General features: G+C 57.7%; 1 long non-coding RNA gene across 1 annotated transcript; it reads left to right on the top strand.

The window, feature by feature from the left end:
- The first annotated feature begins 12,676 nt into the window (after nt 1-12,676).
- LOC147597912 (uncharacterized) lies at nt 12,677-13,564 on the top strand. Its single transcript, XR_015261064.1, has 2 exons — nt 12,677-13,190; nt 13,328-13,564. It is a non-coding gene; the product is annotated as an uncharacterized LOC147597912 (long non-coding RNA).
- The last annotated feature ends 590 nt before the right edge of the window (nt 13,565-14,154 follow it).

Below are 14,154 nucleotides of genomic sequence, written 5' to 3'. Positions count from 1 at the left end.
TTTTATGTTCAACTCGTTGCTCTCCCGAATCTACCTGGGGAGCGATTAGAACCAATTGTGCTGATCAGTGACACATCGCCACGGGGTAAAGGACAGGAAAGCGCTGGGTTTCACTCCCTGGGGGTCTTCACGTGTCGCTCAGCTGGTGTGGGGGCTGGAAGCTGAGCCCTGCCCTTCCCCGCCTGGGCTCCACAAAGCTTCACATGCCTCTGAACACAACATCTGTCCACCACCTCTGCTCTCCGCAGAGCAAAGCCCAAGGAGCTGCGGGAGGAGAAGCAGCCACGGGAGAGACAGTGGCAGAAGCAGCCGTTTGAAGAGCATCCCAGGGCACGACTGCAAGGTGGAAACCTCGAGAGGAGCCTGGACCCAGCGAGCGCCGAAGAGCCTCACCACCCTGCCCAACACCACGCTCACCTCCCAGGCTTCCTTGCTGCCCCGTGGTCTCCATCGCCGTGTCCAGATAAAGCACTACTGCTCTGCTAGCAGCTATCTTGCTGAAGCCCTGACACCAAACACTCCGGAAAACAAGCCTTCCTCCCCGCTCCTGTCCTCTCTCCAGCCTGCCAACCCCTCCTCAGCACAGAAACCCTCCACAGCCCCAGCACCAGCCCTTTTATAGCCCTGGCAGCCTTAATTCCTGACAGCCTGTCCGCAAATCCCCCTCACGGCAAACAGCTGTGCCCCTCCACCAGCCAAGGCTGCCCTTAACTCCTTCCCCGCCACCCTGCTCCCGCAGTCCTGACAGCCCTCCAGGCTACCGGAGCCGGGCAGCAAAATCAAAGAGCAGCTGCACCAGCGAAAGCAGTCATCTGGCCGGTGAGGGTGGCGATGGCCTGGACAGGTGAAAACGGAAAATTCTACCTGGTGGGAAACCACCGCGCAGGAGCTGTTTGCTCTGGCAACGGGCACGGGCAGGCATTTGAAGCTGATGGAAGAGGCGAGTGCGAAATGGCTGCGGCGGCGCACGCCATGGACCACTGCCGCTCGCGGCAGCTGTCAGCGGCAGCGTTTGGGTGCCGGGGGATGGCGAGGCTTTAAAAGCCGCTTTCTGGCAGAGTGACAGCTTTCTGGGCTGGAAGCGAAGCGAGGCTCCGGCTTCCCTGGCCCGCAAAGACGCGTCGCTGGCACCGCCGCGCTTGCCGCAGACAAGAGAGGCTCCCCAAGCGCATCCTTCCCAGCGCCCCGCGGGGAATCAGCTGCTGCGGCTGCTTTTGATCCGTCCCCTGAGAGCCCGCGGGCTCCCGCTCCCCGCGTCGGAAAAAACAGCCAGAAAGAGGAGGAAAAACTTCCAGAACTCCATCAGCAGAGACGGCTTCCACTAGGAATCATTAGCGGTCTCACCAAGACTTCGTTACAAAGGAAGAGTAAAAAAAAATAAAAAAATAAACCCCAATAATTCTGGAAGCCTGGACTCCAATTAATTTTTTTGAGTTGTCATAAGCAAGAGGGAAAAAAAATGTGTGGGGAGGACAAATGTTCTCCTAATTACCTAAACACTTTATTAACCAACGCTAATTAAAGCATTTCTTGGAGTCTGACAAATGTCTGGAATTACTCAATTTAGAAGTTAGTTTTGACTCTGGTAATTTATACAGCGTCGGAAAGTTACAGGGGGGAAATACCTTTCAATTAATGTTTTTTTATTAAAGCTGACAGCAATAATTAGTTTTTTGCTACTAATGGGGTGGCCCCTGGAGGGAAATTTGCCAAGACGGATGGCTTGGGCAGGTGCCAGCCGGAGCTGGTCCGAGCCTTGGTCAGACGCTGGCAGGTCGTCCCAAGCGCGGCCGCCGAGGAGCAGCGGGTCCGGTGCAGAGCAGTGACCCCAGGCTTTTACGTCGCTGTTTCTCACCAATCCCCAGCCTCTGGAGTCGACCGACCACAGCTCTCCTTAAAAGCTGGCTTCCAGGTTCCACGGACACGGACAAAGCCCCGAACGTGGGACACAAACGAGCTCTGTGCGTTCAGAAATCAGAAGGCAAAGCAAGAGGACCCAGATTTTCCTTTCATCTCACTTTTTTTGAGCTTGACGCATAATTTGGGACGCTTGGGTTGTCAATACCTTTTGTTTCTCATCCTTCCCGTAAACTGCAAACGATCCAATTACAGAGCAAAAGGAACAGAAAAAGGGGAAAGCGATAGAAATGGAATAATCTGTGGGGGAAAGAAAGTTGCTGAGACGAAAAGCGGATGAAACGGCAAACGCATCACCTCGCGGCCGAGCTAAAGAGCTTTTGGGGTGAGGCAGGGAGGGGAGGGCAGGCCAAGGGTGACGCCGAGGACTCAGCTCTCATCCTCAGCCTCCCGCCTCCCCGCCTGGGCCACGCTCCTTCTCGCCGGCTGTGCTACGGGGAATGCGTTTCCGTGGGGTCAAACCGCACTCTCACGCTGTGAAACAACCCTGCACGCAAGCAGAGAGACTCTCTGCAGCCTGCCGTGGAAAGATCGCTTTTCCTTCTCTTTTTCTGCATGAGAGGGAGGAGAAACCTGCCTTAGGCTGAGAAAGGCGCTTCAGCGGCGCTCGCGGGAGAGGTGAGCCGGGACACCTGACACGTCCGCTCACGCTCTGCTATTTCAGCCGCGGGAGCTGACATTCAGAGGCCTTGGTTAAAGACAGGGCTCAGTGTCTGAGCACTGTAATGAGGTGTTCCGCATTGCCCGACCTTGTAGGAACGACCGCGGCTTTCCAAATGCTTCAGGTGGCATTGGCCGTTCGCTCTGGCGTCTGGACGTGCCGCCAACCTGACGCCTTTTCCCTGCACGGGCAGCGCGGCCATGCCCACGCGAACGGCACGGCGGCAACCGGGTCCGCCGTCTTGCAAAGCCTCTCAACACCTCTCGTCCCAGACAGGAGCTCCCGAACGGCCCCATCCCACCCATCGCAGCCCTGCCCGTGTGCCACGGGAAAGGCTTCGCCCGGTGCAGCATCACCCCTTCCTCTCTTTGCGGCCTGCACTCCCATTCCTCCAGAAACAAATGAGCACAGCACGTTTAGGCAACAGCTCCGGGGCCTCACACGGCTTTGGACAGACGAGCCACCGCGCGTTTAACCATGTAAGGTCCCGGGGAACGGCACAGCGTGCAGCGCTTTGCTCCACTTGCACGCCGTGTTATTTACAGGCGGCGGCGTTCCCCGCTGGGAAGGCCTTGGCGTCTCCATTTCTCTGTCTGTCTCAGAAGCCGCTCACGGAGGCACCGCCGGCCCCGGTGCGTCGGGGCGCAGGCAGCCGGGAACGCCAGCTCCGGGGGCCGTGGGCGCAAGGGCTGCGGTCGAGCTCCCGGGGTTCAGCATCTTGGCGCCCAGGCATTTCAGCCCGGCCCTGCCCATCCGCGTCGTGAGGGAAGCCGGAAAAAGATCCCAATTAAACTTGTGCGGAGCGGCGAGAACGCAACCCAGGCGGGCAACCTTCGGCGGATCGCTGGCAGGGTTTGCTCTGGACCGCGGCGCCCGTGCCAGCCCCCACGCATCCCTGCGTCCCCCAGAGCTCTGCGGTCCCCGCTCCCCACGAGGGACCCGCTGCCCGTGGAGCCCTGGAAACGCCGGAAAGGCAACTCAGGAGTGGAAAAACCACTTCATTTTCAAGCTTTTAAGGGAATATTGAGAAGAATGGAAGGGGGTTTTGATCTTTCGTTTTTCCCAAACTCCAAAAAAAAAAAAAGCTTTTACAATAAATAGCTGACAATGTCTCTTATTTGAGTAATTCTTTGCCAGCAATAAGTGTGTCACTCTGAAGTGCTTTATTTAGAAATAAAAAAATGTTTTTCTTTGCAGAGCGCTCCGCATTACATCAAGTTAAAGGCTGGAAGCGAAATTCTCCTCTTCCCCCCGCATACCCCTCCGCGCTCGGTACCTTCATATATTCTCCTATAATCTGATCTAGGTTATAAAAATACACAAAAAAAAAAAGAAAAAACAGAGAGACATCTGGCTCTCCCACACGTCTGACATTTCCCTTTATGCCTGGTTTAACTTTTTTATGGCTGCCTGGGTTCGCTTCATTGGAGAATTTCTCCCTTCAAACGAGTTTCCCGTTTTATGTTAGAAATCTTCCTTTAGACAAAGCCGGTAATTTTTCAAGTTAAAATGTGTACATTTTAAGCACTTAGGAAGTTTAAGGATCTGACTGACGGGGACATAAATCTGGGTTTATTCCTGCTGGAGTCCCTGTGTCTCACTGATCCTTTTAAAAAAAGAGAGAGAGGCAAGAAAGAGCCTGGCTTATTTTTTTACTTGTTTTACAGGAGAAAAAAGAAAACCCTAAGCTGTCAGTCGGGTGAGTAATTTATCAGTGCCTGCTCGCACTCCCAAGCCGTTACGTGCTGATGCCGGGGGACGGCGGTACCTGCGCGTTCTCGAGCGCGTGCTCGTTTAGTAGACACCAACGAGGGGGCTGACGTGGTCTCCTCGTTACCGAGCGTGCTGGGGCCACATCCGAATGGAGGGCGACCGACGGGGATGCCCGGGGGCCGGAGCCCCCGCTCTGCGGATGGGCGCCGCTGCATCCCTCCATCACCGGCTCGCGCGCCCTCCGGCTCCCCACTGATGGTGAGCACCGCTAACACAAGAGCACGTAATGGATAAACATGGGATTGTTGTGGGGTCTCCCGTGCCCCAGGAGGGAGCGGCTGGGGAGCCGGGGGCTCTCGCAGGCTCGGTTCCAGCAGAGGCTCAGATTTCAGGTCTCCTCCAAGCACCTTGTTAAATTTTCAGAGCTTGGGATCCAACACAAATAGCGGCAGAAGCCAGAGGGGAGGCAGGGAAAGGAGGGAGCGGGGAGAAAAAGGAGGGAGAAACCTAAAATAAATAAATTAATTAGGCAAATAAATAGCGAGAGAAATAACAGAGGGAAAATAAAACGAAAGCACCGCAGGCCTGGCCGCCCGAGCGCTCATTAGCAGCAGGAAAGGAGGGAAGTGTCTCGCTGTCTGGTGCTGTCATCCTTCATCCTGACGAGCACTTAGAGAGTCACGACCCCTTTCAGCATCTCCATACAGACAATCAGCCCCTCGCATCGGTCACCGCCGCGCGCGCCGCCTCGCCGCCTCCGTACAGGGACGCGCGGAAAGAAGGATATGATACCCCCGGGAAGGGGGAGGCTGCTGCCCACGCCGCCCCGTCTGCACGCAGCTCGCTCGCCAAGGCGGGCAGGGAGAGGCGAGGGCTGCGGAGCATCAGCACCCCTGGGTGCCGCAGCCCTGGGGGTGCCCCCGGCCCAGGGAGGAGGCGCGGGGAGCAGCACATCTATTTTTCGACATGCCCACGCACTGCGCTCAGCCGTCTGTGGGAGGCTGAGCTGTCAGCAAACAGTGATTTTGACTGGGTTGAAAGGGAAAAAAAAAATAAAAAAAAATCCGGTGTCACCAGCTGAGCAGGAGCCCCGGAGCAGTTTGCGGAGAGGCCGACAGATGGGGGCTGGGGAGATGGCTGCCATCACCGAGCAGCAGAATCCACAGGCCGCCGTGTTTTCGGCAGCCTTCAGCTGCGGCGGCTCCCCGGCAGCACAGCTTGTTACCTTTCTGCCTCAGCTCCCTCTGTGCGTTATTATCATCCGAACGCGCGGTTAGCGCCGGCCAGGGAGCCTGCGCTGACAGCCCCAGAGCGATGCCTCCAGCGCGCGGCCCTCCCGCGTGGCCTGCCGCCACTGTTTGCAAGCTCGCCGAGCGCTGACAACAGGCGGATCGCTGTCCGGATAATGGGAGCGGCCCGCGGCTCGGCAGGTTCGCGGCCAAGAGCCAGGAGGACGCGGCGATCCCAGGCTTGTTCCACCCCGGGGAAACCACGGGAGCGGGGCGCACGGGGCTCCCAGCTGCTCTTTCCTAATTAACTTGGCCGCTTGATGAGTCAGCAGCGCAAGGAAGGCGCTTGCCAAAGGAACGTGCTTCTCCGTGCCGGCTCGCGCAGCAGCGTACATCCCTGCTCCCATCACCCCGGGCCGCTGCAGCCCTTGCCTGGGCTTCATCGTGAGCCGGAGTGAGCGGCGCCAGCGCTGCCTCTCGACAGCTCCGAATGCACCGGAGCACCTCTGGATTTCCTCCGCAAACACCGCTCGTTGCTGCGAACTCGTGTTCCGCCGGACTGTTTGCTCCTCGTCAACACGGAGGAAATGTGGCCGGGCGCTTCAATACCTCTAGAGCAAACAGCACGCAGTCATTTAAGCCAAAAAAGCAAACACATCTTACACTGAAAAAAAGGAAGGAGAGGGATGCGGCAGCTGTGACGTAGGGAGACGCAGAGCACCCGGAGCACCCTGGCAGTGCCAGCCCAGCCCGCTCCCTCCTCCGAGCGCGGGGGCGATGCTTGGCGAGCAGCTCCCACTCCTTGGGGCCGTGCCCCTTCGGGAGCCTCCGCTCCGCCCATGCCCCTCGTGGGGCGTTGCAGCCCGCGGGCAGAGCCACCCCATCGCCACCCCACCGCGGTTTGGGAGCAGCTGCCGCTGCGGGTCGGGCTGTTCATTTTTATTTATTTATTTCCCTAATTTTACTTTGCAGAAATTGCATCTCCCTTCCAGTGTCTTCTGGTTCCATAAAAGGGTGTCGGTTACACTGTAAGACCAATTTATTCTTTTCTATGTATTCATTAAATCCCCGTTAGTTACTGCTTTATTTAATGGAATTGATGATGTAATTAAGCTGCAGGCAGACATTAACAACCAGAACTGCCAGGGAGGTTTCGGATCCTTTACTACTCTGTTCCCGGTGTTATACGGCTTCTAATTTCGGGACAATTACTCTAACGGGCTGGTCCAAACCAGGCATTTCGCGCATACTGAATAGCCAGAGCAGCCCTGCGTGCAACGTTATGTGGCCCCTCGCTTCGGCCTCGCTGCACCATCCCCGTACAGAAATCCTCTTTTCCCCCGCAACCCACTCCGCTCTGCCCCCTCTACTCCTTATCTCCCGGAAGAGGGAAGCGCAAAGCAGAGACATCAGCCAGAGCACTCGCATCTTACCCCACGGAACGGCGAGGCCCGGGGGTTTCCAGCAACACGTGCCCGCCGGAGCTCGCCCACCGACGACGGTGATGGGGCTGTGCCAGCCAAGGAGGCGATGTCTGTCTCCGTGCCGAGGCTGGAGCAGGGAGAAGCTGTGGCAGGGCGATGCCCGTGCTCCACAACGCGGTTGCGGCTCCTTCCCGGCTCCCGGAGCTGTGCTGCAGCAGCGTGCCGGACACTGAACGCCCCCCGGGCTTCGCAGGACAGAGGCGGGGCGGTGACCGTAAGTGTCACCTGCCGCTGCATTAAGAGATGGGTGCTTCATCTGCCCGGAGGTATCAGCAGCCGGGATCTTAGCACGCTGTCATTACCAGGCCTAGATCTGTGCTAATTGGCTCTCTGGAGCACAGTTACCCCCGCGCTGCGAGCAAGGGGTGCTCAGCAGGAAGCATTTACAGCCCAGCGGGTCACCAGGCTGATGGAAGGGGGGCTGGCTGCAGCTGCCAGCGAGGGGGTGAGGGTGGGGGGCTCCGCTCCTCACCCCTGCCAGGAGCGCTGGCAGCTCCCGAGGAGAGCAGCGCCTTCGGGAGAAACCACGGCTTTTGGGAAAACCCCTGGCTGGGGGGTCCGCTAGTGCCTGTGGGCAGCCCAGACACAGAGGACGCGCAGAGAGGACGCGTTGACCCTTGCAGCAGCTGCTCCCCATGGCCAGATCCTGCGGGGAGCTGCTCTGCAGCCTCCCCTTCCCGCGGTCCCACCCTTTGGCCGGAACCCCAGTGTTAAGCCCCCCGTGTTCTTCTGCCATGCAAGACACACACGGCCATCGGAGCAAGACCCCGGGAAAGCGTGGAGCTGGCCCCGCGTGCCGCTGGGGTCTGGCAGCGGAGGAGCGCTGCTCCCGAGCCAGGCTTGCCCTTTTCTCTGTAATTACCGCGTCTCTGTCTCTTTGACTTAAGTGACACTCCGCAGGTTAGAGCTCGGACCCTGATCGCACCAGCAGCCTGACAGAGAAATTGAGAGGTAATTGAGACGGCACGCTGATCAGAGGCAGCCGGTGAGCTGGGGTCCCACGGGCTCACCCTCCGTTGGTTATCCACCTGGCTTTGGGCGATGCTTGGTTGGCATAAAGCGACCATGTAATAACCTGGTGGCTTTCAGGAGGGGACCGAACGAAGACTGGCTCCGTCCCTCGTGGGTCGCCGTTTCCAGCACACTCTACCAGGGACGCAGCCGCGTCCTCTCAGTCTGGACAAGGTCACATCCCCAACGCCGCCTGCTAAAACCGCGTAATGAAATTACCTCAGGCGGGCAGGGCGCTCCTGCTAACGGCAGCGCTGCTGGTTTAAGCACTGCTGCACGGAACGTTTTGCTGGCCCGCTTTCACCGCTCTGCTGCCCGCCCGGCAACATCAGCAGAAAAGCACGGAGCATACACAGGGTTTTGGGCTCAAACCCCGGCAGAGGCAGGTGCCACCCCCCTCGCCGGCCAAACGGCTCACCCGAGCCCTCACGCACCGAAAAACGCCGCTTCGTGCCGTGCGGGAGCTGCGGGCTGCACCCAGGGCTGGCCGTGTGCCGGCAGTTACACATCGGCGCACGTCTGCAAGGCACCCCAAAATCAAATGCAGCATTTAAGAACGGGAAATTCCTATTCTATTTTATTGCAGTTGCAGCTAAAAAGTAGACAATGGGAAAATCACGCAGAGAAGGTAAGGTAGGGATGTTTTGTTTGGTTTTTTTAAAAAGTGTTTTTGGTACTGAAATGGAAATGCTTCAGAAAATCACAGAATCGTCACCTGAGCGATGGGAGCCGGTGGCACGGAGAGGGGGCCCTTCCCTGGGCCAAGATCGTTAATAACTTCCTAGCGCTGGGAGGCTGCTAGCGAATCCCGGCTGGAAGGGGTTTTTTCACCCAGCTGGATCTTGCAGTCTTGTTACATCATTAACTCACCGAGATAATTTGTGAAGAGGGGTTGGTTTGATTTCCTTCCTGACAAACCTCCCAGGTGACTCTCAGCAACGTTTCCTTTCCCAGGGAGAAGGCCGTCTCTGACCGAGGGTCCGGCGGGGGCCGATGCCAGGGCGCGCGGCTCCTTCGCTGCCCTCGCACCGCTGCAGCGTGGTCTGGGAGGGGTGCAAGGCCAGCGCCGGTGCGGCACCGGCTGCCGTGCCCCGCTCCCCAGCTTACGCTTAAATGGACAGATTTGGGGTTGAGAGAAAAAAAATGTTTTATTTCAGATCACAGGAACAGTAGTCATGGTAGCCTTGCTTTTTTCTTCCTCTCTAAAGAAATCCCGTGCTATTGCCAGTCCCGAGGTCACCGCTTTCCTTTCTCCCGCTCGTGCAGGCACACATCTGCCACGCTTCTCTCTCTCTCTAGATCTGAAGTCGTACCAGGCACCGCGCGGCGCTCTGTGGCCTCTGGTAAATGAAGGTTTTCCATAAACAACTCTTCTGAACCGTTGTGTGAAAGCCCGAGATAACGGAGGACGGCATCCCGCCGCCGCGCTCCCTCCTAGACGCAGGAAGAAGCAGGCTTTGCTGTACATATAAAAGGTTGGTGGGGTTTTGTTTCTCTTCTGTTGGGGATTTGATGCTTTTTCTCTTCAATATTTAGTTTCAAGAGCCAAGCATGCTGAAACACTTCCCGCAAACGAGACCCAAGATTTTGGAACTGTTTGGGCAAGCATCCGACTCCCAAACACTAAGTCTGGCCAGCATCTGCCCTAGCAGACCGCTCACTTACAAAACTAACAGCTGGTTGTATTTTTAATCCTCACCAAATTATTACCGGAAAACGACCCTACGGCCGTGAGTTTCCCAGGTAACCCAAGCGCTGCTCTTGCATCGGTTTTCAATGAGGTGCCTTTTAATTCTATCGAGCGTTTGCTCAGTCTTGTGGCACGGGGAAGGATAAGGAAGGATAAATATTGCTCCTGCTACAGGAAACAAAGTGGCTTTGGTTGAGAAAACGTGACTGGGGGGAAAATTGGGCTGGGCTGGCTGCTCGGGAGGGCTCAGGTACAGAGGGAAGGGCTCCTGCTCGCCACGTGCCCCATCCCCTCTCGTGCGTCATCCTTGGCTTAAAGGGATTACTACAGAGTGGCAGGGGAATCTGGTCTCCATCAAAACCAAATCGTTCGTCACTCTGCAAGGAGCGGTGACAAGGAGGACAATTAGCGCGGACGGGGAGGCAATGTTTATGATGCAGAGCCTCGTCCGTCAGCCAAGTGTTTGCCGATCCCTGAAGGGTAACGAGAGAGTTTGGTGGGGTCACGGAAAGGCTTCTCCATCCTTCTCCAGAGCCTCAGCTTGCATTAAAAAGCCCACAAAAATAAAATGATGAAGTAGGCTCCGGCTGCCGCCTGCAGCAAAGCTCTCCTCAGCAGCAGACGCAGAGGTAGCCGATGCCGCTTTCCCACCTGTGTTTGCCGAGAGCCTGCTCCAGGATTTCCCAGGTGAGAAGAGCGGCAGTCCGGGGCGGGCAGGGGCTGCCCCGCGTTAAGCCTTTGCGGGGGGTTCGCTGCATCACCATTCATCAGAGCGGGGAAAGCAAGCTTTTGCAGATGTGCCTACTGCAGAGCCTTGCACCGCTGCTTTCTGTCCTCTAGCAGCTCAGGGCCCCGGGAGCAGCTGGATTGCTTTGGGCGGAGACTCACTGGACAGAGTTGGCTCGGGACATGGATTTCTTCAAAGCAGAACAAAACCTCAAGGTCACCCCAAGAACGCAGCGTAAGAGCAAGCGGCACCTCCGTCCTTTCCAAGTGACCATGGGCCCCCTTCTCCACCGCTGACCTTTGTCCCTTCTTTCGCTCCTTTCTTTCAAGGAACAGAGGAGTTTCCCACGCTTGGCCTACACAGTCATCCTGCTCGGCTTGAATTTCCCAGTGAGGCCGAGCCCTGGGCTTCCCAGGGACGTGTCCCATTTTCTGCTTTCTGCTCCAGCGGAGCTAGTGAGCCTTCGGCGACGCGGAGAGGGACGCACCGTGCCGCTCTGCCCAGAGCGCCTCTTCCACTTGCCTCGCTCCGGGCTCCTGGTTGTGGTACCTGTGGGTGGATGTGGGACTCTGATCGGCCGGGATTACGGCAGCGGTGCCAGCTTTCCACAGAAGTGGATGCTCTGGATACAGAAGTGGGTCACGTACAGTGCAGTGCTGGAGTTTGCTGCACGGGGAACGGGAGGAGGCCGGGAGAGAGGATGGAGAACGGTGCAGGCTGCTGCAAGCCCGCATCCGCCTGCGCTGTAAATTCCATCACTGGGAATCTTCCTGGGAACACACGCAGGGCAGCGTGGGGACAAAAGGCTTCCTACGGAGATGGAAGGTTGCCTCTTTCCAGGGATAACAGGGAGATGCAGGCCATCAAGGCACAAACCGGCTTCCTTCCCCCTCCGCCCGCAGGCACGGCTCCGCAGTGCTCCGCACCCGTGTACGCCGTGGCGGGAGCTGCTGGGAGGTGGCAATCGGGCCCGGCCGCGTCCCCATCGCGTATTCCCTCAGATGTGCTCTGCCGCTAATGAAATAATCTGAGAGACATCGTTCTCCGTCACTTCCAGTTACACCCCCCGCGCCGGAGCCCGCCAGCACTCCCCTTCTTGGCGAGTGTAACAAACCTCTGCTAAAAAGAAAGGCCATTAATAATAATTACCCACAAAGAAGGAAAAAAACCGTCTCTCTTTTAATGAGCCCTAAAAAAAAAAAAAAAAGAAAAAAAAGTTTCTTAATTGAAAAGCTTTCTCCTTTGGAGACGGCACCAACGCTTCAGAGAAGCCCAGACAGCTCCGGTGAGGGAAGACGAAACGAAGGAACGCGTCCGGCAGCGCCTTACGGGGGTGTGGGAGACGGGCCGCAGAGTCAGGGTCACACAAACGCCGCCGCTGCAACTCAGGGAACCACCACCAAGGCTCTAATTGGATTGAAGGGAGGCGGTAGAGGGAAAGAAAAACAAAAAAAGCAGGAAAACAGCCTTAGAACAAACATCATTAGAAACAAAAAAGTTTAGGCAAGCCAGAGGAGCAAGCCCTGGGTGCGGCCCCATCAGAGACCCCCGGTACCGCCGGGAGTGCCTGCACCCCTGGCAAGGAGTCAGCGAGCCCGCCAGCACCGCGGAGCCGGGCAGGGAGCAGGGAAGAGGCGGGAGAACGCGGATGATGGCAGGGACATCAGCAGAGACGCTGAGCCCGGTCCGACGCTCGCGCTCAGTTCTTGGGCTGGGACCGGGCACTGCCCCACCAGCACGACCCGGGGCCCCAGGAGAATTCGGTTAAACCGTGGCTCTGGAGCAGGAAGCCTGAAAACCACGAGCCATCAGCACAGCACACGTCGCACCAGACCGTTTCCCATTTCCAGTTTGTAGCCATTAAGCTAAAGCTTTATCAGCCGGCAAGACAGTCCCCGCTGCTCGAGCGCCTGCCGCTCCCAGCGCTTTTCTGAACGGGTCGTTGAGAACTGCCGTGGCCGCACGCCTCTCAGTTATGGCAACTCATCTCCCCCACCACACACGCACCCGTGCGGGGTGGCCTTTCCTTCTGCGGCCCTCACCGCCCGGCAGTTGCCCACCCCAGGCAGAAAGCGCTTCCACTGAGGCTTGATCGATCGCCCCCGGTGTTCGGCTGGATTGACGAGACGTGGGATCCAGGATGTGGCAAGGCGCTCTTCCTAACGGCAGCGATGCGGCCTCTCTCCCTGGGGGCCACAGAGCATCAGGGCACGCTGTGCACAGCGTCAGGGACCTGCAAACAGCTACAACCAGTCAGAACATTTTTGGAAAGCACAATATTTTGAAGAGGATGGGAAGAGGCAGGGTGGGCTTAGCACCCGGACGTTTCGATGCTCCTTTCCCACACCCTTCTGCTTTTCCAGTTTAACCCAGTTTGTGCCCTTGCTCGGATGCAGGATGCTGCCCTGGACGTCTCAAAGTCCCGTGGAGACGTTGCTTGCACACCTGGTGCACAGAGGTATCCAGCCTTGCCCTTCACCTTCCGCTGAGCCGCGGAACAGCCTTCAGCAACAGGCTGGGGGACGCTCAACCCCTTTTCCACACTGGCGTTCCGCCTCCCGCTTCTCAGCGCACCGCTCCGGCTCCCTTCGCGTCTCTCCCACGAGCACAGCTCTACCCACTCCTTGCGGAGGCAGCGCAGGCTTTTCCCGGAGCACGGAGAACAGCCGCAGCGCATCCCAGCGGATCTTCACCACTCGCCCGCTCGGTTTGGATCGCGAGGGTTCATCCGCAGCCGCGGCTCCCGAAGCCTCCGAAGGTGAGCTGCTGGTCCTGGTCCCCCGCTCCGGCGTCCACCGAGCCGGGATGCCGCAGCTGCTGACGCTATATGGCATCGTTACGGCGAGCGCCTGTAGAATCACCGGAAGGCCAAAGTATCCCTTCCATGATTTTCAGGTGGGTCAACGCTTTTCTCGTCGACGCCACGGCTTGGCTGATTCGCCCTCGCTGCGCTGTTCCTCGGAGCGGCTCCGCAAATCGGACCTCAGTATCCTTCACCTCAGCAGCCTAAGGAAGAAAATGGGGCCCACAGCCTGCCGCAGAGCGAACCACGGGCTCTGCCTCCCAAATGGGCTCAGAGAAATTAGCAGGAAGGAAGGATCAGACGAAATAATAAACCTGCTTACCTGCTCATTAATGTAATCTTTTTTCTTCCCCTCTCCTAACCTCGCGGTTTCTGGAGCCGTGGAATAACTAGAGAACAGCAAAGTCCTAGATGAAAGCGAGACTAGGGCTGGAAGCACAAAGATTAAAGGAGAGTTTTAAGGATTAGCCTTTGATTATTATTTTTTTTTTATCTTGGATCTGTGGTGATTATTCCTGCTCTCTGTGCAATCCTTCCGGGTGTATCCGAGGGAGCATGCAGGCTGGCAAGCAAGTTCCCGGCGCTTCTCCAAGGACACGCCGGTAAACACGCACCGGCACGGGCAGCCGGAGCCCCGCGCCCCCAGGACCGGTCGTCTCCCACCCGCGGCTCGGCCGGGACACAGCCTCGCCAAGGTCGCATCCCAAATACAGAAGCACCTCCGACTCGTGCTGCTTCCCACAGCCCTGCGGAAACAGGAGAGGCATGAGCCACGGGGGTTTATTTTTTACCTGGAGGTGAAGCAGAGGACTCTGATGTATTTTGTGCAGCGTTCACAGCTGGCGGCGCAATGAGCTCCGGCCGGAGCAGGACATCCCAGAGCAGCACCCCGCAGCCGCCTCAGGGGCTGGGTTTGTCA

Source organism: Chlamydotis macqueenii, chromosome 24 (assembly GCF_036417535.1).
Source record: "Chlamydotis macqueenii isolate bChlMac1 chromosome 24, bChlMac1.mat, whole genome shotgun sequence".
Classification (NCBI taxonomy): Eukaryota; Metazoa; Chordata; class Aves; order Otidiformes; family Otididae; genus Chlamydotis; species Chlamydotis macqueenii.
This window is presented reverse-complemented; position numbering and strand designations above follow the sequence as displayed.